Raw genomic sequence first — 26,081 nt, 5'->3', positions numbered from 1 at the left:
GGTACCATTTTAACTGTTTTTGTCTTGTAAAGAGATGACTCACATACCTATGCCTTAAATTTAGCCTTACTCTCCACCCATGTTTGCAGGAGAAGCGGCAGCAGCAACATGCCGGCAGCAGCTCTGCTTGCCCATGGGTCCTGTCCCCATGCCAGCGGCGGCAGCAGCAGCTCCCCATGCCAGCAGCATCTCTGACTGCCCGTGGGTCCTGTCCCCATGGCAGCAGCAGCAGCTCTGACTGCCCATGGGTCCTGTCCCCATGCTATTCCATGCTATTCTGTGATGCGGGGTCGGTGAGCCGAGGAGTCGAAAGAAAGATTTCTTAGACTCTCAAGATCTGGCAATAGTGCTCTTTTATTTAGAGAATAGTGTGGAATAGCATGGGAACAGGACCCACGGCCAGTTAGAGCTCCTGCTGCTGCCCGGAGTTGAGGGTTAGGGCTAAATTTAAGGCATGGGTATGTGAGTCATCTCTTTACAAGACAAAGGAAAAAAAGTTAAAATGGTACCAGTGCCGGTAGGGTCCGGCCATTGGGCGGTCCCACAACTTTTAGATAAGAATCAAACCGGATTGAGTAAATGGCAGAAGTCACCACTCAAATATTATCTTCAGCTAAAGACAAAGGAGGATTTTGGGGTGGGGGGTCAGTTACATGAGGTTGCCAGACAGTAAACAACTTAAGTTCTTGCCTTCCCCATTAAGAGTTTCCAGAGATAAGGCCATCCCTCCTTCCTCCTGGCGCAGAGAGGGAGGCATGGAGATTTCCTTCACAAATGCAATTGTCTCTGATCAAAGGGCAAACAAATTCCACTCCTCGGAGCCTGCTTCTTATCTGTAGTTTTAAAAGTAACCAGCCTAAAAATCCTCATCATAAACTGTTTTAAAATTAAGCAACCTAAAAATCCTCATCATTCTCTAAATAAAAGAGCACTACTGCCAGATCTTGAGAGTCCAAGAAATCTTTCTTTCGACTCCTCCGACCCCACATCATTTCAGGCTTTGCTTTGGTAGAACTAATCTTATTTAAATAGAAGACAATGCACTTTCTTATCAGCTCTTTCCTTTCTATGAGCCATTAATTGTTGGAGTTGCTGCTCTGTTCTAGTTTATTTTCTTTGCTTAGTATGATTCTTTAGCATTTGATGCTACTAATTTTGGAAAAAGTTTGTAACTTTTCTGCACCTACAGCGTTCTGAATATGCAGTGTGCTTACCAAACACCTGTGGGCGCCGGCACTCCCTGACCTTGTCAGCACGCTCTCCCTTGCTCCTTCCTCACTGCAACCCCTTCTCCAGCCCCTGGAGCCAGGCACTAACCTGACTTTCCCTGGTAGTCATTTTCTTGCTTTTCTTTCCTCTTTTCTTCTTCCTTCCTCAGAGAATATAACAGGAGGGCCACTGTATTAGGGTTCTCCAGAGAAACAGAACCAATAGGGTATATATAGATAAACAGAAAGAGATTTATTATGAGGGATTGGTTACACAGTCATAGAGGCTGAGAGGCCCCATGATCTGTTGTCTGCAAGTTGGAGGCCCAGGAAAGCCAGTGGTGTAGTTCCAGTCCAAACCCGAAGACGTGAGAACCGCGGGAGCCAATGTGGAAGTCCTGGTCGAAGGCCCAAGGCCCAAGACCCAGGAGTGCCAAAGTCCAAGGAGAGGAGGAGATGGATGTTCCAGCTCAAGCAGAGAAAGTAAATTCACCCTTCTGCCCTTTGGTTCTTTTCGGGCCCTCTGTAGACTGGATGATGCCCACTGCAATGGGAGGGTGATCTTTACTCACTCTACTGATTCAAATGCTAATCTCTTCCAGAAGCACTCCGACAGACACACCCAGAAATAGTGTTTTACCAGTTATCTGGGGATCCCTCAGCCCAGTCAAGTTGACACATAAAATTACCCACCCGAGCCTCCTTTATCTCACCTTTACTACTTTATCATCCTCATAACCACCCCTTGGGAAGCCACTCTATGTGTTCTCTTTACCATTCATGGACCCAGAGCACCCTGGACCGTGTTTGTCCCACCTGTAGGCTCAGATTGCTTGTAGCTCCTTGGACAATAATTCCTGCCCCCTGTCTCCTTTTTACGTTGTTTTCCTCCAAGGCTGACAGCCAGGACAAAAGGATTCATGTAAACCCAGGGAAAATAGATGCTTGGGGAGGTGCAAGTCACAAGGTCGGAGGGGTGGATCTGGGACTACCATCCATGCTGCCTTTCAGCCCCAAGAATTCTTCACCTTGCTTTAGGATTTTGCTCTCAGATGTCTCAAGATTTGCCTTTTGGGGCCCTCTGTACTGGAGTATGGAGCAGGGGAAGGTGGTGAGGGTGGAGGCTATGGAGGAGGAATGCTTTGAGCCAACTGCAGAAAAGAAGGGACTAGACTCCCATCTCCTCTCCTCGGCGAGAGAAAACCCAACACTCCAGTCCCTTGGTCAAGTGGAAAACCAAGTCCAAGACATTGCTGAGTCCTTAGCTCTGCACTGTCCAATATGGCAACCACCAGCCACTATTTACACTTAATTAATTAAATTAAATGAAAAATTCATGGGCCGGCCCAGTGGCGCAGCAGTTAAGTTCACGTGTTCCGCTTCCCCGTGGCCCGGGGTTCACCGGTTCGGATCCTGGGTGCAGACATAGCACCGCTTGGCAAAAATCCATGCTGTGGTAGGCGTCCCACATATAAAGTAGAGGAAAATGGGCACAGATGTTAGCTCAGGGCCAGTCTTCCTCAGCAAAAAGAGGAAGATTGGCAGTAGTTAGCTCAGGGCTAATCTTCCTCAAAAATAAATAAATAAATAAAAATAAAATTTCCATTTCTCAGATGCACTAATCATATTTCAAGTGCTCAAAAGTCACATGTGAGTAGTGGCTGCCATTTTGGACAGCACAGAACACATCATTTCCATCGTTGTTACTCTTGGCCAAGAAGTCCCCAACATCCCCCACAGCAAAGCACGAATCACGGAACCACCTCAGTTCCACAGGGAGGCTGGGCTGGGCCCGGGCATGGAGGGGAGGTGGCCGGGGTGAGCTGGACTTTGGGAGATCTACTGAGGACTGCTTTCCTGCCTCCCTTTTGCTGATTGCCTTTCTCCCGCTTCACAAAATAAGTTTTGCTGTCTTCCATCCTAAACCTTACCCAAGTGCTAGTCTGGAGGATGTAAAAACCTCAGGCCTCCCCACAAATGTCAATTTAAAATATGTGCATCCATTTTGAGAAAGTGAATGAGTCTGGACAACAAATTTTTGTAAATTAAAATTTCCAAATCTTTTCTTTCAACAGAATTTAAGGAGGGCTTAATCCAGTTGTCACCTGATAGTTCATTACGTGGTAGTGAGTGACATTGTTGAAACTCCTTCCATCTACTGATTCATGGGAACAAGATTTCTTAGGTTACAGCTATACAAGTGAAAAAGAAAAAAGCATTGGAACTAAACCCTATCTCCTGTAGTAATAAGTAAGATGCATCCGTCTAATTAAGAGATGCAGTTCCAATAAAATGACACTTTTAGCTTAATAATTATCAAAATATGTAATATATTTATGTTGTATTGATCATGTCTACTAGTAATAAGTGTAATGACAAGTCAATCCAGAAGAAAAATATTAATGCATAGAATTTTAAATTCAAAGGATGTGGAGAAGTTTTGAAATTCAACAAATACACTTATTTTTTCAGAAAAATATAATTCGGTAATCAAAACACATCCAGGTATAAAAATATTATATTTGTTTTAAATTCTTGAAGAAATGGAATGGAAAAACAAGTTCAAGAAAAAAAAGGAATTAGGGGCCAGCCCGGTGGCATAGTGATTAAGTTCACCGTGCTCCACTTTGGTGGCCTGGGGTTCACAGGTTTGGATCCCAGGCACAGACCTAGCACAGCTCATCAAGCCACACTGTGGCAGCCTCCCACATAAAACAGAGGAAGATTGGCACAGATGCTAACTCAGCAACAGTCTGCCTCAAGCAAAAAGAGGAAGATTGGCAACAGTTGTTAGTTTAGGGCCAATGTAACTCACACACACACAGAAAGGAATTATGCAAAATTTTTTAACTTTTTAGAAAATTATGAGAGTGGGTATCAGATCTCTTGGGTATTTAGCTTCCACTGATTACATTTTAAAGTGATATAACAGCTTGGAGTATCAATATTTACAACACACAAAGTAGTCATCCATTGCATCTATTTAAACATATGATGTTGTAAGCTACTTTATGAACACCATACATACGATCTTTAAAATGTGGAAGAGGAACATAAATTTTCAAAATTCTTTTAGGAGGTACGAGAGCAAAATGTTGGACTCCCTGACCTCAACAGTTGGGCCTCGAGCTGGAACTGAGCACTAAAGGGAAGCTGCACCGCCCTGTGGCCAGCGTAGAGGCTGCAGCAGAAACGAGCCCAGAGTCCCAGGAAGAAGATAAACCTGGAGGAGCTGAGACCCGGAGGTCCGATGCGCCTTCTCCACAGGGACAGTGTCTCTCCACTTCAAAATTTGAAAGCATTAGGTATTCCTGTGCCCAGACCTGTCTTTTGTAGCTGTGGCCCCAGGGATCTGGCCACAACAAATAGAAACCAGAAGACAATCTCCAGGAAGAGGCAAGGATGATTCAGCATTAATCTCCTAATGTAGATCTCCACTGGAAGAGATTAGAGAAAAGCCATTTGATAATAATCCTGTGAATGCAGAAAAGGCATTTGATAAACTCAAATACTCACTCGATATTTATCTACCTATCTTATTATACTAGAAATAGAGGGGAATCTGCCTAATCTAATGAAGAATACCAACCAAAAACCTCTAGCACACACCACCTGTAACAGAAAGTAACTCTCTTTAGAGAGAAAAAGACAACAAGAACAACCAGTAAGTATCAACACTTCCACTGGATTTTGTACTGCAGGTCCTTCCCAGCACAGTAAAACAGGAAAAGAGAAAAAAAAAAGGTACAAGGGCTGGAAAAAGAAAAACAGAATTATCATTATTCTCAGTCAATACGATTATCTTCATAGAAGATCCTAAAGGATCCAAAACTGCGCTGTCCCATATGGTAGGCACCGGCCACATGTGGCTATTGAGCACTTGAAGTGTGGCCAGTCTGAATTGAGATGCACTGTGGTATAAAATACATGCTGGATTTGAAGATATGTATAAAAAATTAAAAGGTAAAAATCTCATTTAAAATTTTTATATTGATTATATATTTATATAATATGTTGGGTATATGGGATTAAATACAATATATTACTTAAATAAATAAAAATAGAATTAATTTTACCTGTTTATTTTTATTTTATTAATGTGGCTACTAGGAAATTTAAAGTTCCATGTGTGGCTCATGTATTTCCACTGGACAGTACTGATTTAAATAATCCTTTAGAATTAAAGCTATATTTCAGCAAGGCTGTTGGATAGAGGACTCATAACACAAAAATAAACAGCGTTTTTAGGCAACTAGTAAGTTGTTTGAATTATAACAATCAATTAAAATTTTTATTTCAAATATCTATCATTTATAATAGCAAAAAATACTCCTAGGGTATTAGATGTAAATAATTGTTTAAAAAGACCACTCCAGAGTCAGTTATGTAGCTTTATAGAAGGAGGTAAAGAAATGAAAAATATAAATGGAGCTCATAGAATGGTAGACTCAATGTCATAAAGGTGGGAAATTCTTCCTAATTTAATCTATAAATTCAAAGCCGTGTGAATCAAAAATCCCAACAAAGGTTTTTATGTTTTGTATTTTTTGTTTTTTAGGTTATTTCCTGTATTAAATATCAGTGTGAATTATTGCCAGAAATGGACGTGTCAGCTAGACCATAATCAATGAAACTGCATGGGCCTCTCCAACCCCACATTTACAATCAGGGACGAGTCCATGCTTTCGCTTCAGACGTCTTGGAAACTCCATGAATGTGTGGAGGCTGAAAACAAAAGTTGACCTTCCTCGTGGTTCTTTAACCAGTGAAGGCTGCCCAAGACCCTCCCAGAGTGGAGCAAAGTCCAGAAGATGAATGCCTCCTACCACCTAGGAGCAGGGAAACACTCTCTCCCGAGTTACAACGTGGAAAGAGCTCAAAGTGTTCAGAGCGGCTCCTTTCCTGGCCCTTCCCTCAGCTGCTGGCGTTGGAGTGGTGTAGCTGTGACCACAGGGTCGGAACTTTGTATCTTCCCGGGTCTCTAACTTCCCATTACAGTGAAATAGAGCAAGAATGCCAGAGTACTGAAACAAATGAATGTGTGGGTGAATCTCACAAACATGCTAAGAAGCGAGCCACAGGGGCTGGCCCCGTGGCCGAGTGGTTAAGTTCGCGCGCTCACCTGCAGGCGGCCCAGTGTTTCGTTAGTTCGACTCCTGGGCGCAGACCTGGCACTGCTCATCGGACCACACTGAGGCGGCGTCCCACATGCTACAACTGGAAGAACCCACAACGAAGAATACACAACTATGTACCGGGAACTTTGGGGAGAAAAAGGAAAAAATGAAATTAAAAAAAAAAAAAGCCAGCCACAAAAGGTTGTATGCTTCCGTTTATATGAAATGTCCAGAATAGGCACTTTAGGGACAGAAACTGGGGGAGTGGTTGGCAGAAGCTGGGGGATAGGGGGATGGGGAGTAACTGCTAATGGGTACAGTTCCTTTTTGGGGTGACGAAAATGTTCTAAAATTAGATTGTGGTGATGATTACACAACTCTGTGAATATACTAAAACCATTGAATTGTACACTTCAAATGGCTGAATTGTAGGGCAAGTGAATTATATCTAATAAAGCTGTTTCTAAAATGTATCAGACAAATTTAAACGAAGTATATGTCAAATACGATTGACTTGTTAGCAAAAGAACCAGCAAAATGAAAAATGAATGTGCCAGTTCAGAGAAGCTGTCAAAGTTTGGAAGTGGAATGTTTACACGAGCAGCTAGAAAACACAAAAACAAAAAAAGGTGTAGTTTCCTTTCCCAAGGTTGTTGGGTTACCACGATTGTTAGGGAGGAGTCCGTGTGGGCTGGTCAGAGAACAGCACATTTTAAAAGCATGGGATAAGGAGACGTGAGAGCTGAAACTGGAATGCAAGATTGCATGCCCAACAGCAGCGTCAGGTGGGGCGGGAAACCTGAAACGGAGCGCGCAAGTCCCAAGTTTAAACAGACATTGCCAGGAATTTTTCTCAAACAGACAAAAATGCAGAATGTTCAAGAGTGTATATCCCGAAGGTACACGGTTAAAAAACAAACAAAAACACAGCAAACAAACAAAACACGGGTGCGGCCACTACGTAGCTGAAGAAAAAGGAAATTGTCAAGCTTTTTAAACCCCTGTGTGCCTTTCCCCAGACACAGCCGTCATTCCCCACCGAAGGGAGGAACCACCGCCCTGAATCTTGCGGCAATCACCTGTTTGGTAGTTTTTTCGTTTTCAGTTTAACAGCAAAGTCTTTATTTAAAAGAAATCAAACTCAAATGTACAAACACAGAAAACATCCCGATTGGGACGGCGTTTCGCTCCCAGCCAGCCAATCCTGCGCTTCGCCACCTAACGGTGACGCAGAGGCACCCTGTGAATACTAAGATATTTCCCCAATCGGCAGGGTGGTGACTCGCTTTATTTGCATACCCACAGTGCACTGCGCACAGCTTAAAGAGGCAGAATTTTAAAATTTCTTCCACTTATATTTGCTGAAATTTAAATTTTTATTTTTACGGTAGTCTGAAAAATTTTATTCAGACACTGGATCTTGGTGTTAACTAGCCACCATCAGTGTAATAGGACGTTTTTTTACTCGCGCCATCAGCTACAAAGTTGCAAGTCATACTCTAGTTTCTCTTCAGATCGTATAAATCTTTCGCCTTTTACTAAAGATTTCCGTGGAGAGGAACAACTCTGAGTCTTAAACCAATTTTTTGAGGCCTTGTTTCGGCAAGGCTATTTATGTTGTCTTAAAAGAAAGAATTTGCTGGTGTTGGTGCTTGTTTTTTTGTACAGCACCGATGTTGGAACGATTGTGGTCGTAGATGTCGTGAACGAAGGCGGCTTGTTTTTCTCTTGGTTGAGGCTGTATGTACACATGTGCGTGCGTATGTTGAATGCGTGTATTTGGGGTGCTCTTTTTGTGTTTTCCTGCTCTAGTGGCTCAAAGCTATTTTGAAAGCTCAGCATTTTGCTGCCTGTGCTTGCAGTTTTTCTGTTCAGTGTAGCACTAAGTAGAGACAGATGGAATTTTTATTTTTTAGAAGCCAATTAAGTAAAAAGGAAAGCGTGTGAAGTTGATTTTAATGTCTTTAATCCAATAGAGCAAAAATACTTTCATTTTAGTATACAATCAGTAAAAAACATTATTAAGATGTTTTGCATTATCTTCTTTGGTACTAAATCATCTAAATCCAGTGTGTATCTTACACAGCACATTTCAGTTGGGACTAGCTGCATTTCAAGCACTCAACAGGCATTTGTGGCTAATGACAGCATCTGACAGTGCAGCTTTGCAGCATTACAATGTGTGAACAGACCACGGTTTATGGATCCATTCTCCCTTCATAGGGATTTAGATTTTTCCCGATTTTTCTTATGAGAATGATGTTACTCTTAGTGAGCATGTGCAAGACTCTGTCCCTGAAGTGTGGCATGGAATTGCAGAGTCTTAGGACAGGTAGGTACAGTAATTTTTCCTCAAAGTGAGTGTACCCATTTACACTTCCACTAATGGCCTGTACGTGTCCCCATTGCTTCTCATCCTTACAGGCCCTTGGTATGCTCAGACTTTAATTTTTGCCCATCTGGTAGTCATGAAGTAATATCTTACAATACATAAATATCTTAATGTACATTTCTCTAATGACTAATAAGGTTGAACGTCTTTTCAAAGATTTTTTTGGCCATTCATGGTTTCTCTTCTGTGAAATGCCTGTATTTGTCTTTTGCCCATTTTTCTCTTAGATTGTGAATCATTTTCTTAGTGATTATGGAAGTTTTTTACACAGCCTCTAGACTCTAGAGACTTTAAATAGTAATCTTTTGTTGGTTATATGGTACAATTACTTTATTCCAGTTTATGGCTTGTCTTTCCACTCTTCTTATAGTCTCTCTTGATGAACTGGTCTTAACTTTAATGTTGTCAGATTGATTTTCTTTTCATTATGATTTATGCTTTTTTGTGTTTTGTTTAATAAATAATTCACTACCTAAAGTTATTAAAGAAATTTTATATCTTTTTTAAGCTATGTCTTTCATATTTAAGTCTTTGATTCATCTGGAATTGAATTTTCGTGTGAAGTGTGGATCCATTTTTATTTTCCCACCAAATGACTGACAATCGTCCAGCCTATTTATTGACTATTTATTGACTTGTGTCTCCTTTCCCCACTACTCTGAGATGACAACTCTGGCATACACCAGCTTTCCTCGTAACCATGGGGATGCTCCTGGGTGCTCTCGCTTTTTTTACACTGCTCTGCTGATGTCTGATGGACATACAAAAAGCTGTACATCTTTAATGGACACAACTTGATGAATTTGGAGATAAGTATACACCTGTGAAACCGTCACCACAGTCGATCCCATGTTTTTTCTGGGCTCTCTATTCTGTTAGATAGGTCTAATTTATCTCTCTCTGAGCTAATATCACACATCCTAATTACTATGGGTTTATAATAAAACTTGAAATCTGGTACGCTTAGTCCCTCTCATTGGTTTTCTTTTCAGGAGTCACTTGGCTCTTCTTTGTTCTTCCCAAAAATGTTTAAAATTGCCTTGTTGATTTCCATGAAAATCCATGTTGGATCTGAGTTTAAGTATGTAGCTTAATTAGGGAGAATTGAATCTTCATCTTATTCATGGACGTGGTTGTCTCTCCATATGTTTAGGTATTCTTTATTATCTTTCAATAAAGTGTTAAAATTTTCTACTATAGATGTTACACCTTTGTTAGTTTTAAAATTGCATTTCCTAACTGTAACATTGCTATTGTATAGAAATGCAGTTGACTCTTGTCTAGGATCTTATATCTGACAATCTTACTTGACTCTCTTATTAACTCTAATAATTTGTGTATAGATTATTTTGAGTTTTCTATCTGCACAATCGTATTATTGGGAATTTTTTTCATTTCCTTTCTAATATTTATATTTATTTTTTCTTATATTATTGAGCAGTTAGCATACACAACATTGATGTTATATAATATTAAGTAGAAACAACAGTGGACCTCTTTTTCTTATGCCTGATTTTAAAAGAAATGCTTCTCCATTGAGTCTGATGTTTCTTCTAAGTATTGAATACCTTTTACGGGTAAAGAATGTTTGCTTATATTCTCAGTTTACTAAGAGTTCTACTGCATCTATTAAGATGATCCTATGGCTTTTCTCTTAGTTTGTTAATATGGTGAATGGCATTGATTGATTTCCAGATGTTGAGCCAATCCTGCATTTCTAGAATAATCTTGCCTTAGTTAGCTCAGGCTGCTACAACAAAATACCATGAATTGGGTGGTTTCAACAACAGAAATTTATTTCTCACGGTTCTGGAGGCTGGAGTCTGAGATCAGGCGCCAGCGTGGTTGGGTTCTGGTGAGGGCCCTCCTCCAGGTCGCTGATGGCTGACCTCCTGTGTCCTCACACTGCGGAAAAGGAAAACCCAAGCGCTCTGGCCTCTTCCTATAAGGGCGCTAATCCCATTCATGAGGGCTCCACCCTCATGTCCTGATTACCTCCCAAAGGCCCCCACCTCCTAATACCACCACATTGGAACGAGGGTTTTAACAAATGAATTCGAGAAAGAAGGTCACAAACATTCAATCCATTGCAAAACTCAACTTGATCATATTACAATTTTAAACATTGTTGGATTCAGTTTGCTAATATTTTGATTAGACTTTTATATTTAAATTCTCTAGTGGGACTGGCCTGTAAAATATTACTTCATTGTACTGTCCTTGTCTTGTTTTATTATCAAGGATGTAAAATCTCATAACATGGGCTGGGAAGTATTTCCTCTTTGTTTTAACCTCTGAAAGAGATTTTGTAACTGATGGAGTGATCTGTTCCTTGAATGCTTGCCAGTGATGCCCTCTAGGCCTAGAGATCCGTGTCTTCCTTAGTCATAGGACATTCAGGTGTCCTATTTCTTCCTGAGTCACTTTTCTAAGTTACATGTATAGTTGGAATATGTACATTTTCTGCAGTTTTAAAATTTATTGGCACACAGTTGTTCATTATTTTCTCTATCCTTTAAGTCTCAGCAGTATCTGTAGTTATGTCCCTTTTTTCATTCCCAATATTATTTGTTTTTGCCTTCGTTTTTTTTTAATCTGATAAATCTTGCCAGAAATTGTCAGTGTTATTAGTGTTCTTTTTCAAAAAGCCAAATTTGAACTTTGATGATCTTTTCTAGCGTATCTTTTTTTCCACACTAATTTCTGCTTATATCTTCAATTATATTCTTCTGCTTACTTTCTTTGTAGTTTTTCTGTTGTTTCAAGGGGAATTTTTGTGGCATTCAACAAGCTGATATTAAAATTCATTTGGAGGGGCCGGCCCCATGGCCGAGTGGTTAAGTTCGTGCACTGGGCTTCAGTGGCCCAGGGTTTCACTGGTTCAGATCCTGGGCATGGACATGGCACCGCTCATCGGGCCATGCTGAGGTGGCATCCCACATAGTAGAACCATAAGGACCTACAACTAGAATATACAAGTAGGTACTGGGGGGCTTCGGGGAGAAGAAGAAGAAAAAAGAAGATTGGCAACAGATGTTAGCTCAGGGCCAATCCTTAAAATAAAATAAGTCATTTGGAAAAGGAAAAGATGTAGACTGGCCTTTCCTAAACCCCCACCGCAGTGATATTTCAGTCTCCCCACCCAGGTTCTCATGTTCTGCTGGATGTCTTCCTTGTCCTTCTGTGTTGGCTTTCCCTCCACACTAGAAGCTCCTCCCGACAGCCTCAGTCTTGTCCTTCCTGTAGCCCCTGGCCCGGGCCTGTGGAAACACTAGGTCTCAGAAAATGCGGAAGGGAGCTGCAGAGGAAGGCAACGTCCCACTGAGCGTCCTCAAGAGGAGCCAGTCGTCTGTGAGAAAATGGAGGCAAGTGTCCCCCCGCCTGCCTCACGGGGGGTGGTGAGAGGCAGATATACAAACTAAAACATGGCTCTAATGTTCCTGAACTAGGCAGCAACGCAGTGGCGCCCTGCAGGGCCCTCCCTGCGTCTTCAGTAACAGGTGTGATCTGCTCCACACAGGCGGAGGCAAAGGAGACAAGAACCCCGCTCAGACACACGCAGACACACACCCACGTGCACACTCGCCACATTTGCTCCACACGCTGGAGGTTTGAGGCGACTTGTGCCTGCCACACCAAAGCCCCGCTGTCCAGCCAGGGCCTGCAGGCAGAACTGTGGATGCTGCTCTCACATGTTGACGTTGCCCGCGCCACTTCCCTGTGCAAGCAGCACCTCTAGGATGCTAAGGACGGGGACCTCAGTGACAGCACCTCACTTTGGGTGTCTTGGGGGGTGAAGGGTGAAGGGATCCCTCCCTGGTGCTCCACGTGGGCAGAGCCGAGAAGGCAGCCCCAGGTGCTTGCTTCCCTCTGTTTCCTCAGAGCCCAAATCAGCACTGTGTGGGGGCCATGTCACCACACAGCCAGAATCACTGCCGCCCCCAGCCCTTGCCCCCCCACCCCGGGATCCCACACCAGCAAGGCCCAGCTGCCTCTCCTTTCTGAGGCTCCCCCCAAGATCCCTTTCTACGGGCAGCCCTGGGATGGTCTCCAGAACACATAGGAATTCTAATTACGCCCCCTTTCCAGAACAACTGGGTTGTTGTCTAGGAAGCCTCCTCCCTGTCACGGAGAAGCCTCTTGATTCCCTCAAAGGTAGTTTTCCTCCTGAGGTGACACAGGGGACTTCTGACCCTTCCTCTTGATGACGAGACCAAAAACCGCTCAGGTTCAGTCTCCCAGGACTCCTGTTATCCTGTCATCCTCCCCCTTCATTCCGCAAACCTTCCCAAGACTCTCATCGAAGGCACAGTTTACTATTTCTTCTCCTGAACGCCACATACTGAGTGAGTTTTGCCACTGTGTTTATCAAGCAAGAATTTAGTCATTTCCCATTTGTAATGAATCAAGAGCATATTTGCCCACCAACTGGAGTTCTGATCAGCATGAGGAGACCAAAGCTGTCTCCCAGGACCGGGCTAACGCCAGCCCAAGGGGAGGGGGTCAAGGCCCAGCCGTGGGTGGACTGAAGCAGTTCCTGCCTCCCGGACCACCCTCCCCAGTGCTGAGTGTCCTCAGCCCCAGCCTGGGGACTGTTGGTCTATGATCTGCAGACTGTGAGGCAGACAAAAGTGTGGGCAGTGGGGTTGTGGCAAGAGCGTGATAGCGGGTGGAGAGATGTGGGTTCTCGCCCTGGCTCTGCCACTAATGGGCTGGGTGACCTCCTCCAGTCAACTGCCCTCTCTGGGCTTGGCCTCCCCATTTGTCAGGGGAGGGGTGAATTAGATAATGTCCAAATTTCCCTCCAGGCCCTGGCATTTTGTGATGCTACACTCTGGGCTCAGGGGAGTGGAGATAAGAGTGTGACAGAAGCCAACGGGCGCTGACTGTGATCAGAACTGCCCCTGCCTCCAGCTGCACAGCTGCTCCCACTAGGGCCCATGGAGACACTGCTCCCTGTGGGGATGAGAGACACGGCAGGGCCAAAGCAGGGCTGCGTGGTCACGCCAAGACAGCCAAGCCAGACATGCTGGCACACGCCCACACACATTCACAAGCACACCGGCGCACACTCACACATGAATGCACACACCCACATACACTAACACACTTATCCCAAGTGCTGTGTGCTACTTGGCTTCACCAAGTCTGGGGATCTGCCCACTTCTGTGCCCTGAGTCGCCAACTGCCATTTCTTGGGGTGTGTCTGTGAGGCTGGGCACGGGGCATCCTGCTGGCCCAGGTGTGTCAGCCTCTCTGGGCGGGCTGAGCCCACAGAACCGCAGCCTGGTTTTCAAGAGCAGCCAGCAGGCACTGGATGCCAACTTTCATGTGCAGATGTCTGCTCTGGGTCCCCACTGCCGGCTCCCACTCACTAATATTTCATGAGTCTTAATCGTTCTCCAGTATCTCCCACAGAGTAATGGCACTTCTCGCTGACTGGAAAGGGGGAGGGAGAGCAGGAGTGACACGGGTGGACAACTGGCAGCAGGCAGATGACAGGAACTGACTGGCTATTGGCCCTCCCCGGGGAGAACCCCAGCATCCACATCTGTATCCCCGGCATTTACCCCAGAGCCTGGCACCTCCTGGGCTCAAGAAATGTTTCTTGATATAAACCAATGTTACAGAAATGAAAAATTAATTAGTAAAGAAAATGTTTCCTGAAGGGATGAATGGATGTCTGACTAGAAGGAGAAGAGAAGGAAAGAAAGACAGGAAGAGGAGGGAAGAAGGTGGGGGAGGGGAGATGAATAAAGGGAGGTGAGTGGGGACAGGCTTAGGGAGTTTTTCTTTTTACATCTTAATTTAAAAGGGGTCAGACCGATACTGTAGAGTCTGGTAAGAACATCGAACTGTGGGCATGGCTCTTCTTTTCCTTCCCATTTCCTCTTGAGATGAAATGTGTCCATCCTGCTGTGACGCTGAGCGATCTCTCTCTGAGCCTCAGTTTTCCCATCTCTACGTTGGGTCTTCCCTTCCCTCACAGAGTCATCAAGAGATAAAAGTGAAATAACAGAAAAGGAATAGTGTTTTGGGAAACAAGCGTGTGTGCCTAATGGCGGGGTTGGTACGCCCACAGTAAAGCTGAAAGGCAGTGTGTTCAGTGGTTACCACTCAGGCCCTGGAGCCACACTTCCTGGCTTCTGATCCCAGCTCTTCCACTTCACTTCCTAGCTGTGTGACCTAGAGCAAGTTACTTAACTTCTCTGTGCCTCGGGTACTTCATCTGTGAAGCGGGCATGATGATAATAGTATAGGTTTAGTATTAAGTGTATTAAAATGGGTGCTTGGCCCCTAGTCTGTGCTGTAGAAGGGAGCTAACATACATTACTAAAATCAGGCACTGGCCCACTCTGTAGATCTGAATCAAAACAAAAGGAAAAAAAGAGGGTCTCAGTTAAGAGAGTTGCAGGAAGGTGGAAAGAGACATGTTTTATTTTTAATTTAAAAATTTCCCATGCTAAGTATTTCTGTACATGTGTTTTATTTTTATTACACGACCATTTCATTATGGTGGTGTTACTTGTTGCTTTGTGATTTAGATCTTTTAAACAGTTAGTTAATGTTCTTGAATGAATAATGCATGCACGGGGCACAGTTGGCAAGGTCGCTGTGACCCGCGCTGGCTGCGGCGGCGGCGTTCCCGGGAGGGCCGCGCTCCCCAGCACACCTGCGACCTGTCCCGCTTTGGGCCGGAGCAGAGGGCGGGCGCTTGAGTGGGAAGTTGGCCCCGGCGGGCGCTGCACGTTCACCCCCAGCGCTGGCTCCCGGGGCCACTGTCCAGCCTGGCTGTGGAGAACCGGAGAGGCGGAGAGGCAGGTGGGTGGGCAAGAGGATCCGGGAGATGGCCAGGGACTGGGGACAGGGAGAAGAAGGGACCCAGAGAAACTGGATCAAGATCAAGCTGAGATCGATGGATGGGGCTAGCTGGGATCGAACTGGGTGTTTATTGATGGGCAAAGCTCCCGGATTCTCTCTTTGATCCTCAGAGCAGCCTTGGAAGAGAAGGAAGCTGCCCCTGCAAGACAAAAACAGCCCCCGTCCTCTCAGAGACTGCTGGCGGAGAGGGGGCCCCCGGTCACGCAGGGGGGTCGCTGGGCGGTGCGGTTAGATTCCCCACGCACGTGCCCCAGGACCAGCAAATGCCCTCGGTCCTACTCTACAGAAATACAAGCCAACGAGCACGGGGAGACCGGGCAAGGATGTCCACTGCAGCACTAGAAATCGGAAACTTTTTTTTTTTTAAGATTTTTTTTTATTTTCTCCTTTTTCTCCCCAAAGCCCCCCGGTACATAGTTGCATATTCTTCGTTGTGGGTCCTTCTAGTTGTGGCATGTGGGACGCTGCCTCAGCGTGGTCTGATGAGCAGTGCCATGTCCGCGCCCAGGATTCGAACCAACGAGACACTGGACCGCCTGCAGCTGAGCGCGCGAACTTAACCACTCGGCCACAGGGCCAGCTCCGCAGGGGGCATTTTGAAAATATAAGCGGCATTATTTAGTCTACCTTATATTTGACTTAGGTGCTTATGGAAGTCCATAATTACATAGAAAAAGGCCTGGAAGGATACCCTAAGCTGCTAACAATTATTACCTCTGGGAAGGGTCTCCCTTGGGAGGGTTGAGTGGGGACTTACAAAACACTTTTACTTTTTTTTTTCAAATGAGAATGTTTTTTGGTTTTTTTTTTCTTTTTTTAAGATTAGCCCTGAGCTAACATCTGCTGCCTAATCCTACTCTTTTTGCTGAGGAAGCCTGGCCCTGAGCTGACATCCGTGCCCATCTTCCTCTACTTTATATGTGGGACGCCTACCACAGCATGGCTTAGCCAAGCAGTGCCACGTCCGCACCCAGGATCCGAACCAGTGAACCCTGGGCTGTCGAAGCAGAATGTGTGCACTTAACCGCTGCGCCACCAGGCCGGCCCCTAAAGGGGAATGTTTTTGTGTATAGTTTGTTTGACTTAATAAAAAAAAATGTTTAAGGCGCAGAGCTACTTGAAGAACCAAACTGATTCAGAGGGAGAAGGGATTTGGGCAAGAATGAATGAAAATCCACTATAGACTGGAGTTGGGGAAAGAAAAAAGAGGTTTGGAGGTGAAGGAGGAGCCGTGAAATGATAGGGAGAAAGATGGGCAAAGAGACTATGTATACCTCTGGAGTGTATGACGTGATATAATTCATCCTCCACACCTCTCCCAGGCTGTTCAGCAAAGACTCAAACAGCTTTGCAATTCAGATGTTGGACTTTTCTTTCACATGTAAAACTGAGACTGACCAAGAGGCAGACTGGTTTTATTTGAGTTCAACTTATTTGGCAAATATGGATAGAGAACCTTCTATGGTGGGCACTGGGCTGGGCCCTGGACACACGGGGACAGTAAGAGCTCCACAGTGACCTCTACTACATTGAGACAAATCATGCAACGAGGCAGAAACACAGGTTTGTGGAAGCAGAGGCGGGATCAGGGATTCTGCCTGAGAGTCACGAAGGCCTGGCAGAGGTGGGGACATGGGGGTTGGGCCTTGATGCAAACATCAGGATGCTCCAGCCAGAAGAACTGGGGAAAGGCATCTCCGGCTGGGTTGAGCGGACCTGCTCCCAAGGTTCTAGGCTGCAATCTGTGGGGTTGGAAGAGTCCCAGAGAGCATGCTCCTCCTGTAGCTAATGCTAAGGGCGCCCCCAGGGAGAACCATTTGCATGCCTTCCTTCCATGCAGGAAACCTCTGGGAGGCAGCGGACAAGCGCCAGCCTTTGAGCTGAAAATCCGGGATCCCTCCCCAAAAACAGCTGGCATGATGGGCCTCCAGATGTGATGCCCTACAAAGGACACAGCATCACATGGGAACTGTTTATGGCAAAAATATTATCTGACTCTCTAACTAGTCAGGAGGAAACATGAGACAAATCCACGCTGTGGGTCACTCTGCAGGACGACTGACCTTGTCCCTTCAGAAATGTCAATGTCAGCAAAATCAAGGATGTCTGGGGCTCAGGGGAGAGGAAAGGGACATGACAGCCAAGAGAGGGGGCGAGTCTTGGTTGGACCCTGGACAGTGTTGAGGGCTGACTGAGCGCACACAGGAGAAGCGGGGCCAGTGGTTAACACACTTGAGCCAGCATGGAAGCTTAATGGGGACCTGGAAGCATCTGCAGAGCCGATCCCTTGGGGATCCCTTCCCCCTTGGGTGGGAGAGGTACCCTCGGGGGTCTGCAACCCTTTTCTTCCCTCCGCCACCCCCACCCCTACCCCATTTCCCAGCCAGCCCCAGAATAGGTGCTCCCAGCAAGATTTTTTTAACCGCTGGGTACAGCCTGGAAACATGGCTTAGATCCCCTTTGTTGGTTTCCAGCAAATTAAAATTTATCTCTCAGGGAGGAAATGAGGGAGTTGGGTTTTTTTCCTTCCTCTTAATGGGCCCTGATGAAGGAAATGAATGCGGGGAAGGGATCAGAAATATGATCCACCACTCACAGGCTCAGAAAGGTCTGGGGGCTCTCTGTGGCCTTCGAGGGGGCAGCTGGGCACAGTGTGTTTTATTATATAATTAACCTTGACCCTTCTGGGTTCAAAGAGAGAGGTTAGTTGGAAATAAATCAGTAGTCTGGTCTGGTCACTTCAAAGGCTTCAGAACCCGCTGGAAAATTCCATGTTTGTTCAGTGTGTAAATTGGAATAGGGTGTGCAATTCTTTTTGAAAGGTGCGGGAGTTAAGTCTAAAATTGAAATTAATTGTGTATCCGCTTCCTTTAATCAAGCAATCAGGAGTCTTTATTGTGTATCTTGTTGGGCGGGGGTGAATGAGAAGCCCTGGGGGGTACTGTGTGACCTCTATGAGACCACTGGGCTGGGCTCTAGGACAATAGGCATCTCTCCAAGCTCAGGAAGCACCTCCCCTCCCAGCAGTGTGCAGCCCTTTATTCGGACATGTCTGAAATTCTTAGAAGCACTGAACCATCACCATCATAATACACAGCATTTATTGAGTGCTTACTATGGACCAGGTGCCAAGGATTTTCCAGCTATTTTCTTATTTGAACCTCATAACAACCCTATTAGACAAGTACCATTATTATCTCTATTACAGATGAGGAAATTGAGTAGGGGCCTAAATAGCAAGTCCAGGGCCACTTTGAGGTTTCCAAAGTGTGTTTCAATGCCACGGCTCAAGGAATGCAAATAAAAGCCAAGGAAGAGACGAATTACCCAGTCTCCAGTCTCCGTGTTCTTTTCCTGAAGTTGCTAGAAGGTAAGTGGAGCCGGGCTGGTTTCTCTTAAAGTCTCTTTTGGCCTCATCTCTAGTTCACCGCTCATCCTTCTCCTCTTTCTCTTCATCTTTTCTTTCTGTCTCCTTCCCTCCCTCCCTCCATCTTCTTTCTCCTGCTCTCTTGCTTTCTTTCTGCAAACATTTATCGAGTATTCAGAGCTCCTCATGGCAGCGCTTGGCGGGCCATAAAGAGAGAAGATGCCATGGCTGTCCCTAGGAAACTCACACCCCACTCCAAGCAGGGACGACAGGCGTACGTCTTGTGCGTATTATGCTGCAGAAGGAAATAGTTCTGTAAGAGAAGGTTAAGCCAGGTGCAGAGGAAGGGCAAAGGCCAGGGAAGCAGTTCTAGCTGGAGAGGACCGGGGAAGACATCAGGAGGAGGCAATGTTTGGAAGGATCTGGAAAGAAGGGATGGTGGAGGAGTATTATTCCAGGCTGATGCAACAGTGTGCAGAAGGGCCTGGAGGCACCACTGTGCATGGTATGTTCCGGAGAAGCCAGAATCCCAAGTTGGAAGATTGGAGATGATGACAGAAGTAAAAGGTTAGGTTCTGCTTTGATTAATAGTAATAATAGCAAGCAAGAGGGGGGACCAACCCGGTGGCATAGTGATTAAGTTTGCATTCCGCTTGGGCAACCTAGGTTCATGGTTCAGATCCCAGGCGCAGACCTACACACCATTCATCAAGCCATGCTGTGATGGCATACAAAGTAGAGGAAGATTGGCACAGATGTTAGCTCAAGGCCAATCTTCCTAAGAAAAAAATAAATAAAATACTAGCAACCAAAGTCCTAAGTACTTTACATAACTGACTTGTTTACTGCTCACAACAACCTCTGAGGTAGGTGCCATCCTTATCCATAGTTCATAGAGGAAGAAACGATGGCATCAGAAGTTAAGGGACATCCACTAGGTCCCTTACAGCCAGACAGTGGTTGAGCGGGGATTACAAACCTGAGCCTATGCTCTTAACCACTGGCCTATGCTGCCTCTTGTGAGGGGCCTTGAATGCCGGGCTAAAGGCATTGGACTGCTCTGGGAGCAGTGGGGAGGTATGACAGGTTCCTGATCCAACCTGCATTTTAGGACATGCCCAACCTTCTACTCCAGGGTCTGACATTCCTGGGTCTTTCCTCAATATTCAAAAAGAAATTCTCAGCCAATTTAGACCTCCCCTCCCCAAGTCCTCCTGCCCTCTTCTCCTCCATACACAGACAACGAGTCAGCAGACAGCATGGGCTTAGCACGAGGAGGCCAGCTCCACCATGTCACTTCTCTGGGCTTCGGTTTTCTCATCTGTTCAACAGGAGGATGAGAGTAAGTCCGGCCCTGCCCACTAGAAGGCAGGGAGAAGACTCAGATGAGGTAATGTGGAGGTGCTCTATAAAACGCCACAAGAGGTAATGACTGAACTATCATCATCACTGGGGCCCTAAGGAATCCATAGGGGCTCTTTCCCCTTCCTTGAGGAAGCTACAGACTATTTGACCCTCTCACTGGTTCCCTTTACACCTAGAAAGTCATGTAAGGCTTTCTCCAGACATATCAACCATGCAAAAAGCGTGTGCTCTGGAAACCTGGTAATCATTCACTTATACACATCTTTCGAGCATCTACTAAGTGCCAGGCCCCATGCAGCAAATGACAGCCTCCTGGCTGTTCAGTGGTCTCACCATGCACTTTCACACCTCCAAGCATTTGCCCATGCTGTGCCTTTGGCCTTGGATTCCCTTTCCCCTTCTCCACTCCTCTTCAAAGCCTTCTTAATCTCAGACTTCAGTGGATCCCATTTTCTTCTGTTTCCCCATCTCGTTGCTGGTACCCATCCAAGGACGTATTTGGACAAATTGCCATTATTTTTATTCAAGCCTATACTTTCAGCTCATTGAGGGCTGTGTCTGTCTCTCTCCTGTATGGAGCTGAGCACGTCTTAACTTCTAGCTTCACTCAGAGGTGGGTAGGGATGAGGCCTTAATCCCCATATCTGTAATTCTTGCTGATTCCACAGGGTGGCAGCAAAACCCTCCAGTCGCAACCCTCGCAGGAGCTAGAGCTTCTAGGCTGGGAGGCTGCATCGGGAGGCTCCCTCCTCTCCAGGGAGGCCAGGCCAGGTGCAGAGGTCGCTTCCAGCTCGCTTTCTTCTTTATCCCGCCCCCACCCTCCACTTTGGGTCACTTTGCCCTGCCTACCCCAGTTTCTCTGCCTGTAACAATGGGATGGTTTGGACACTTAAACGGAGCACGTCACTTATTATGAACTCATCGAGTCCTCTCAGCAACTTTTTTTTAAATCACAGCCTTACCAAGATGTAATCTGCATACCATACAATTCACCCATTAAGATGTGCAATTCAGTAGTTCTTAGTATATCCACAGGGTTGTGCAACCATCACCAAAGTCAATTTTAGAACATTGTCATCATCCCAAAAAGAAACCCTGTGCCTGTTAACAGTCACTCCTCATTCCCCTCCAACCCCCAGCCCTAGGCAACCACCAGCCTACTTTCTGTCTCTACAGATTTGCCTATTCTGGACATTTCATATAAATGGAATCATACAATATGTGGACCTTTGGAACTGGCTTCTTTCACTTAGCATAATATTTTCAGCGTTCATCCATTATCCTGATAAATGATATCCTATTCTATGGATATACCACATTTTGTTTATCTACTCATCAGCTGATGGACTTTTTGGGTTTTTCCACTTTTTTTCTATTATGGGTAATGCAGCTATGAACATTGGTGTTCAAGTTTTTGTGTGAACATATGTTTTCATTTTACTTGTGTATACGCCTAGGAATGGAACTGCTAGATCATATAGTAACTATATGTCCAGGCTTGTGAGGAACTGACAGGGTGTTCTTCACAGCAGCTGTGCAGCTCCACATTCCCACCAGCAGTGTGTGAGGGTTCCAGTTTCTCCACATCCTCAACAATACTTAATATTATCTGACTTTTTGATTCTAGCCATCCTAGTGGGAGTAAGGTGGCATCTCACTGTGGTTTTAGTTTTTATTTCTTCCATGTGCTTATTGGCCAGTTGTATGTCTTCTTTGGAGAGATGTCTATTCAGATCCTTTGCCCATTTTTTAATTGGGTTCCTTGTCTTTTTATTATTGAGTCGTTCTTATTGAATTGTAAGAGTTCTTTATATATTCTAGATACAAGTCCCGTATCAGAGATATGATTTGCAAGTATTTTCGCCCATTCTGTGGTTGTCTTGGCATTTTCTTGATGATGTCATTTGAAGCTAAAAAGCTTTGAATTTTGATGATGTTCAGTTTGTCTATTTTTTTCCTTCTATTGCTTATGCTTTTGGCGTTATATCAAAGAAATTGTTGCCTGATCCAAGGTCACAAAAATGCATGTCTATGTTTTCTTCTATGTTTTAGCTTTTACATTTAGGTTTTTGACCCATTTTGAGTTAATTTTTGTTTTGTGTCTTTTGAGGAAGAATAGCCCTGAGCTAACATCTGCTACCAATCCTCCTCTTTTTGCTGAGGAAGACTGGCCCTGAGCTAACATCTGTGTCCATCTTCCTCTACTTTATATGTGGGATGCCTACCACAGCATGGCTTGATGAGCAGTGTGTAGGCCCACACCCGGGATCCAAACTGGCGAACTCCAGGCTGACAAAGCAGAATGTGTGAACTTAACTGCTGTGCCACTGGAGTGGCCCCTTGAGTTAATTTTTTTACATGGTGTGAGGAGGGGGGTCCAGATTCGTTCTTTTTCATGTGCATATCCAGTTGTCTCAGCACCATTTGTTGAAAGTCTCTTCTTCCCTTATGATTGATCTTGGGATCCTTGTTGAAAATCAACTGACCACAAATGTGAGGGTTTATTTCTGGACTCTCAGTTCTATCCCGCTGATCTATGTGTCTATCCTTATGCCACTGCCACAGTGTCTTCATTACTGTAGCTTTGTAGTGTTTTGAAATCAGGAAGTGTGAGTCCTCCAACGTTGTTCTTTGTTCTCCAGATTCTTTTGCTATTCAGAGTCCCTTGCATTTTCCATATGAATTTTAGGATCAGCTTATCGATTTCTGCAAAGAAGCCAGCTGGGTCAACAACCCTTTGAGGTAGGGGCACATTATTCCTATTTTACAGGTGAGGAAACTGAGGCCTAAGGAAGTTAATCACTTGCTCACAGTCACACGACTAGGAAATGGCAGACCTTGGGCTTCAAAGCACCTCAGTAAGACTCTAATGTCCACACTGTGGACCAGGGCCACCACTTTCTCAGCTCCAGAGGACACCATGCTTCCCTCTAGGAGACAGAACTCATCACTCTCACCAACAGGGTGGGAGCTCTGGGCTAGCTCCCAGATGGCAAAGGGTTGAGGTATGTGGCCAGCTGAGCCACCAGCTGGAGTTGGAGAAGGTCCTCCATGAGATGGCACCTGAGCGGGGCATGGAAGGGAAATCCTCACCGTTCCCCACTCCTCCAGGACCCTGGTTCTCCCCATCCTGGTCTCAGCCCTAATAGCTGGGGACTTGGTGGCCACAAGAGAGATGACTGCATGCTTTCTTCCATTGCTTAGCCCAAGACAATACCATACTAGCCAGGGCTTGGTCCAAGGGTTTTTTATTTGTAGCTTCACAACAGTGTCCCCAGCATTCCAGTTGGACATCCTGTTCCTGCATGCCTTCTTTCAACAAACAGTTACTAAGTGGGTGCTGGGGACACAAGTTCATCCAGTGGGGAGCCAGAGTATGAGGCAAGGAGACAAATGCAGGGACCTAGCAGCACAGGATGTCAAGGGCATTTGGGGGAGAGAGCTGGTGAGAAAGCTCTGGAGAAAGAGGCACAGAGGTGAGAAGAAACTGTGAGGGGCAGGGTCGGGCCAGACTGTGGGCATTTCAGAGTGATGGCCAGGGCAGTGGGCACAGGGCACAGGGTGAGCAACAGGCCATCGGTGTCCTTGGGAGCTCCAAGTCCTACGTACATCCCTCTTGAGTCCAAGGAGCAAGGCACTTCCCTCCATGGTCAGCAGTTCCTCCCTGGGCGCTTCTCTCAGCCTCTCCTCTCCCCCTTCCTCCCTGCCCCAGAGGGCTCCGTGAGAGCCCAGTGGAGTGACAGAGCTCCGGAATCAGTCCCGGTAATACCTCTTTGTGGGAGGGGCATGGGTCTAGATGTCCTCCTCCCTAACTCTAACCTGAACCCAGAGTTTAGGACAGACCCCCATCCTTGGTTGTTCCCACTCCCCTATTTCCTATTTCCAACCCAGATCCCCCCTGTCTTGAGCAAGTTGACTCCTCTCACTGCCCCACCCCCAGTCTCCAGGTAATAGCCCACCTGCCCACCACACTCACACTCCCACTCTCATTCTGGTCCCTCTCCCTCCCCTCTGCTCTCTGGAGTTCAGCCCAGTTCCAAGAGTCTGACTGTGGCCTGGCTGGGTTCATTGGAAAGGGCCCCACGTGGCTGTCCTGGGCGTCAGCCCTGGCTCTGCCTCTAACTTCCCTGTGACCTTGAGCAGCTCCTGCCCTCATGGGCTCTCAGTCGCCTGTCTGTCTCACGAGGGGTCAGTGATCCCTTCCAGCCTAGGTGGTGGGGGGTCTCAGGCTTGTGCCCGCTGCCCTTGGCCCTCACTCCTCACAGCACGAGGAGGGGGAGCAGGCAGTGGAGAAGCCCCTCTCCGGGTGTTCACAGAGGCCTGGTCCCCCCTCCCTGGAGCCTCAGGACTGGACCTCAGACTGATCTTCACTAATGATAGGATGAGACCCACAGACAGGGCCTGGCGTGGGAGGCGGCAGCCCCCCATCCTCCTGCGGCCCCAGCAGCAGCCCCTTCAGGCTGGGTCCTCGCCCCCATCACACCCCCAGGGCTTTTAGGGGGGGCTTTCCTGCTCACCCAGGTTTCCAGCTCGTTCTCCACCTGTCCCTCTGGAGTGGTCCTGTGATAGCTTTAGAACACATCCACAACTTCAACTCTACTCCCATCCAAAAGTGGAATTGAATTCCCTGCCCTGGAAGCTGGCCAGGTTTGGTGACTTGCTTCTAACGAATAGAAAGAAGATGGCAGAAGTGACACTGTGTGATGTCCAGGGCTAGGTTCGAAATGATGATGCAATTTCCACCCGGCTCTCTCTCTCAGGAGCTTGTCCTTGGAAGGCAGCCACCATGCTGTGAGGAAGCCCAGGCCACACAGAGAGGCTGCATGTGGGTATTGGGGCACGAAGCCGGCATCAACGTGAGCCAGCAAGCCATCAGATGATCCCAGCCTCTAGGCTTCAAGCTGCCCCAGCTGATGCCGAGTGGAGTGGACACAGCTGTCCTGCTGAGCCCAGCCCAGACTGCAGATTCCTGAGCAAAAGAAGTCTTACGTTCAACCCCTCAGTCGTGAGGTGGTTTGTACAGAGCGTCAGACGGTTGGAGCAGATTGCAAGCCCTGGCTGCTGCTGCTTTCTACCCAAAGATAGTGTGTCAGTGGGGGTGTGGAGGTGTGGGTGTGTGGGAGGGGTGTCTTTAGGAATTTGAGATTCCAGGACCCAGACTCCAGCCAGGCCACTCAGCTTTGCCACCTATTTCTGCTAAACTCCGTAACTGGAACTCTGCTTCTCCCTCTGCTGTAGCTGGCTCAGGACTTTGTTAGAATAGGCCCTGCCTCTATTTGCATGGAATTTGTGTGCAATTTGCATACATCTTCATGGGTCACATTAGGTGGTATCCTCCCTGGGGAAGGTACCAGCATCTTGGACTCTTGGAGGAGACAGGGGCCCTGGAGGTCCTGACCTACCCTCTCACCCCCTGCAGGGTCCACTTAACGGATGGCAAATCCACCTGCCCCCAGACAGCCCTTGGATGGCTGGAGTTGTTGAGGAATTTCTGTGCTGCGAAGTTCTCTGTAAAGAAAGATGATATATTATATCTCTATTTGGGCTCAGTTCTTTCCTCTGGGAAAATCGGGGCAAATCAACCACTTCCCTAGAGACGCAGGACAGGTACCATGACGGCCTCAGGCTTCTCTTCTCAGTTCAGCATCCACAGCACCATCACTGTTTCTGGCCTGACCTTGGCCCCAACCATCCCTGCAGGCCTCTTCCAGAAGGGCCAGATCAGAGGCTTTCAAACGTTCTTTTAGGAG

At 46.3% G+C, this 26,081-nt stretch overlaps 2 long non-coding RNA genes and 1 other non-coding gene across 4 annotated transcripts; 2 read left to right on the top strand and 1 right to left on the bottom strand.

The window, feature by feature from the left end:
* Positions 1-4,039: 4,039 nt before the first annotated feature.
* On the bottom strand, positions 4,040-7,496 carry LOC139042281 (uncharacterized). The gene is made up of 3 exons (XR_011498838.1): positions 7,405-7,496; positions 6,331-6,469; positions 4,040-4,645 (listed from the first exon to the last, which is right to left on the bottom strand). It is a non-coding gene; the product is annotated as an uncharacterized lncRNA (long non-coding RNA).
* Positions 7,497-7,819: 323 nt separating this feature from the next.
* LOC123283686 (U5 spliceosomal RNA) lies at positions 7,820-7,935 on the top strand. Its single transcript, XR_006524352.1, has one exon. It is a non-coding gene; the product is annotated as a U5 spliceosomal RNA (small nuclear RNA).
* Positions 7,936-17,796: 9,861 nt separating this feature from the next.
* Positions 17,797-25,862, top strand: LOC139042279 (uncharacterized). Of its 2 annotated transcripts, XR_011498836.1 has the most exons (3): positions 17,797-17,917; positions 18,808-18,969; positions 25,092-25,862. It is a non-coding gene; the product is annotated as an uncharacterized lncRNA (long non-coding RNA). The 2 variants fall into 2 exon arrangements; XR_011498835.1 differs by lacking the exon at positions 17,797-17,917 and having other exon boundaries at positions 18,640-18,969.
* Positions 25,863-26,081: the final 219 nt, after the last annotated feature.

Source organism: Equus asinus, chromosome 2 (assembly GCF_041296235.1).
Source record: "Equus asinus isolate D_3611 breed Donkey chromosome 2, EquAss-T2T_v2, whole genome shotgun sequence".
Taxonomy (NCBI): Eukaryota; Metazoa; Chordata; class Mammalia; order Perissodactyla; family Equidae; genus Equus; species Equus asinus.
This window is presented reverse-complemented; position numbering and strand designations above follow the sequence as displayed.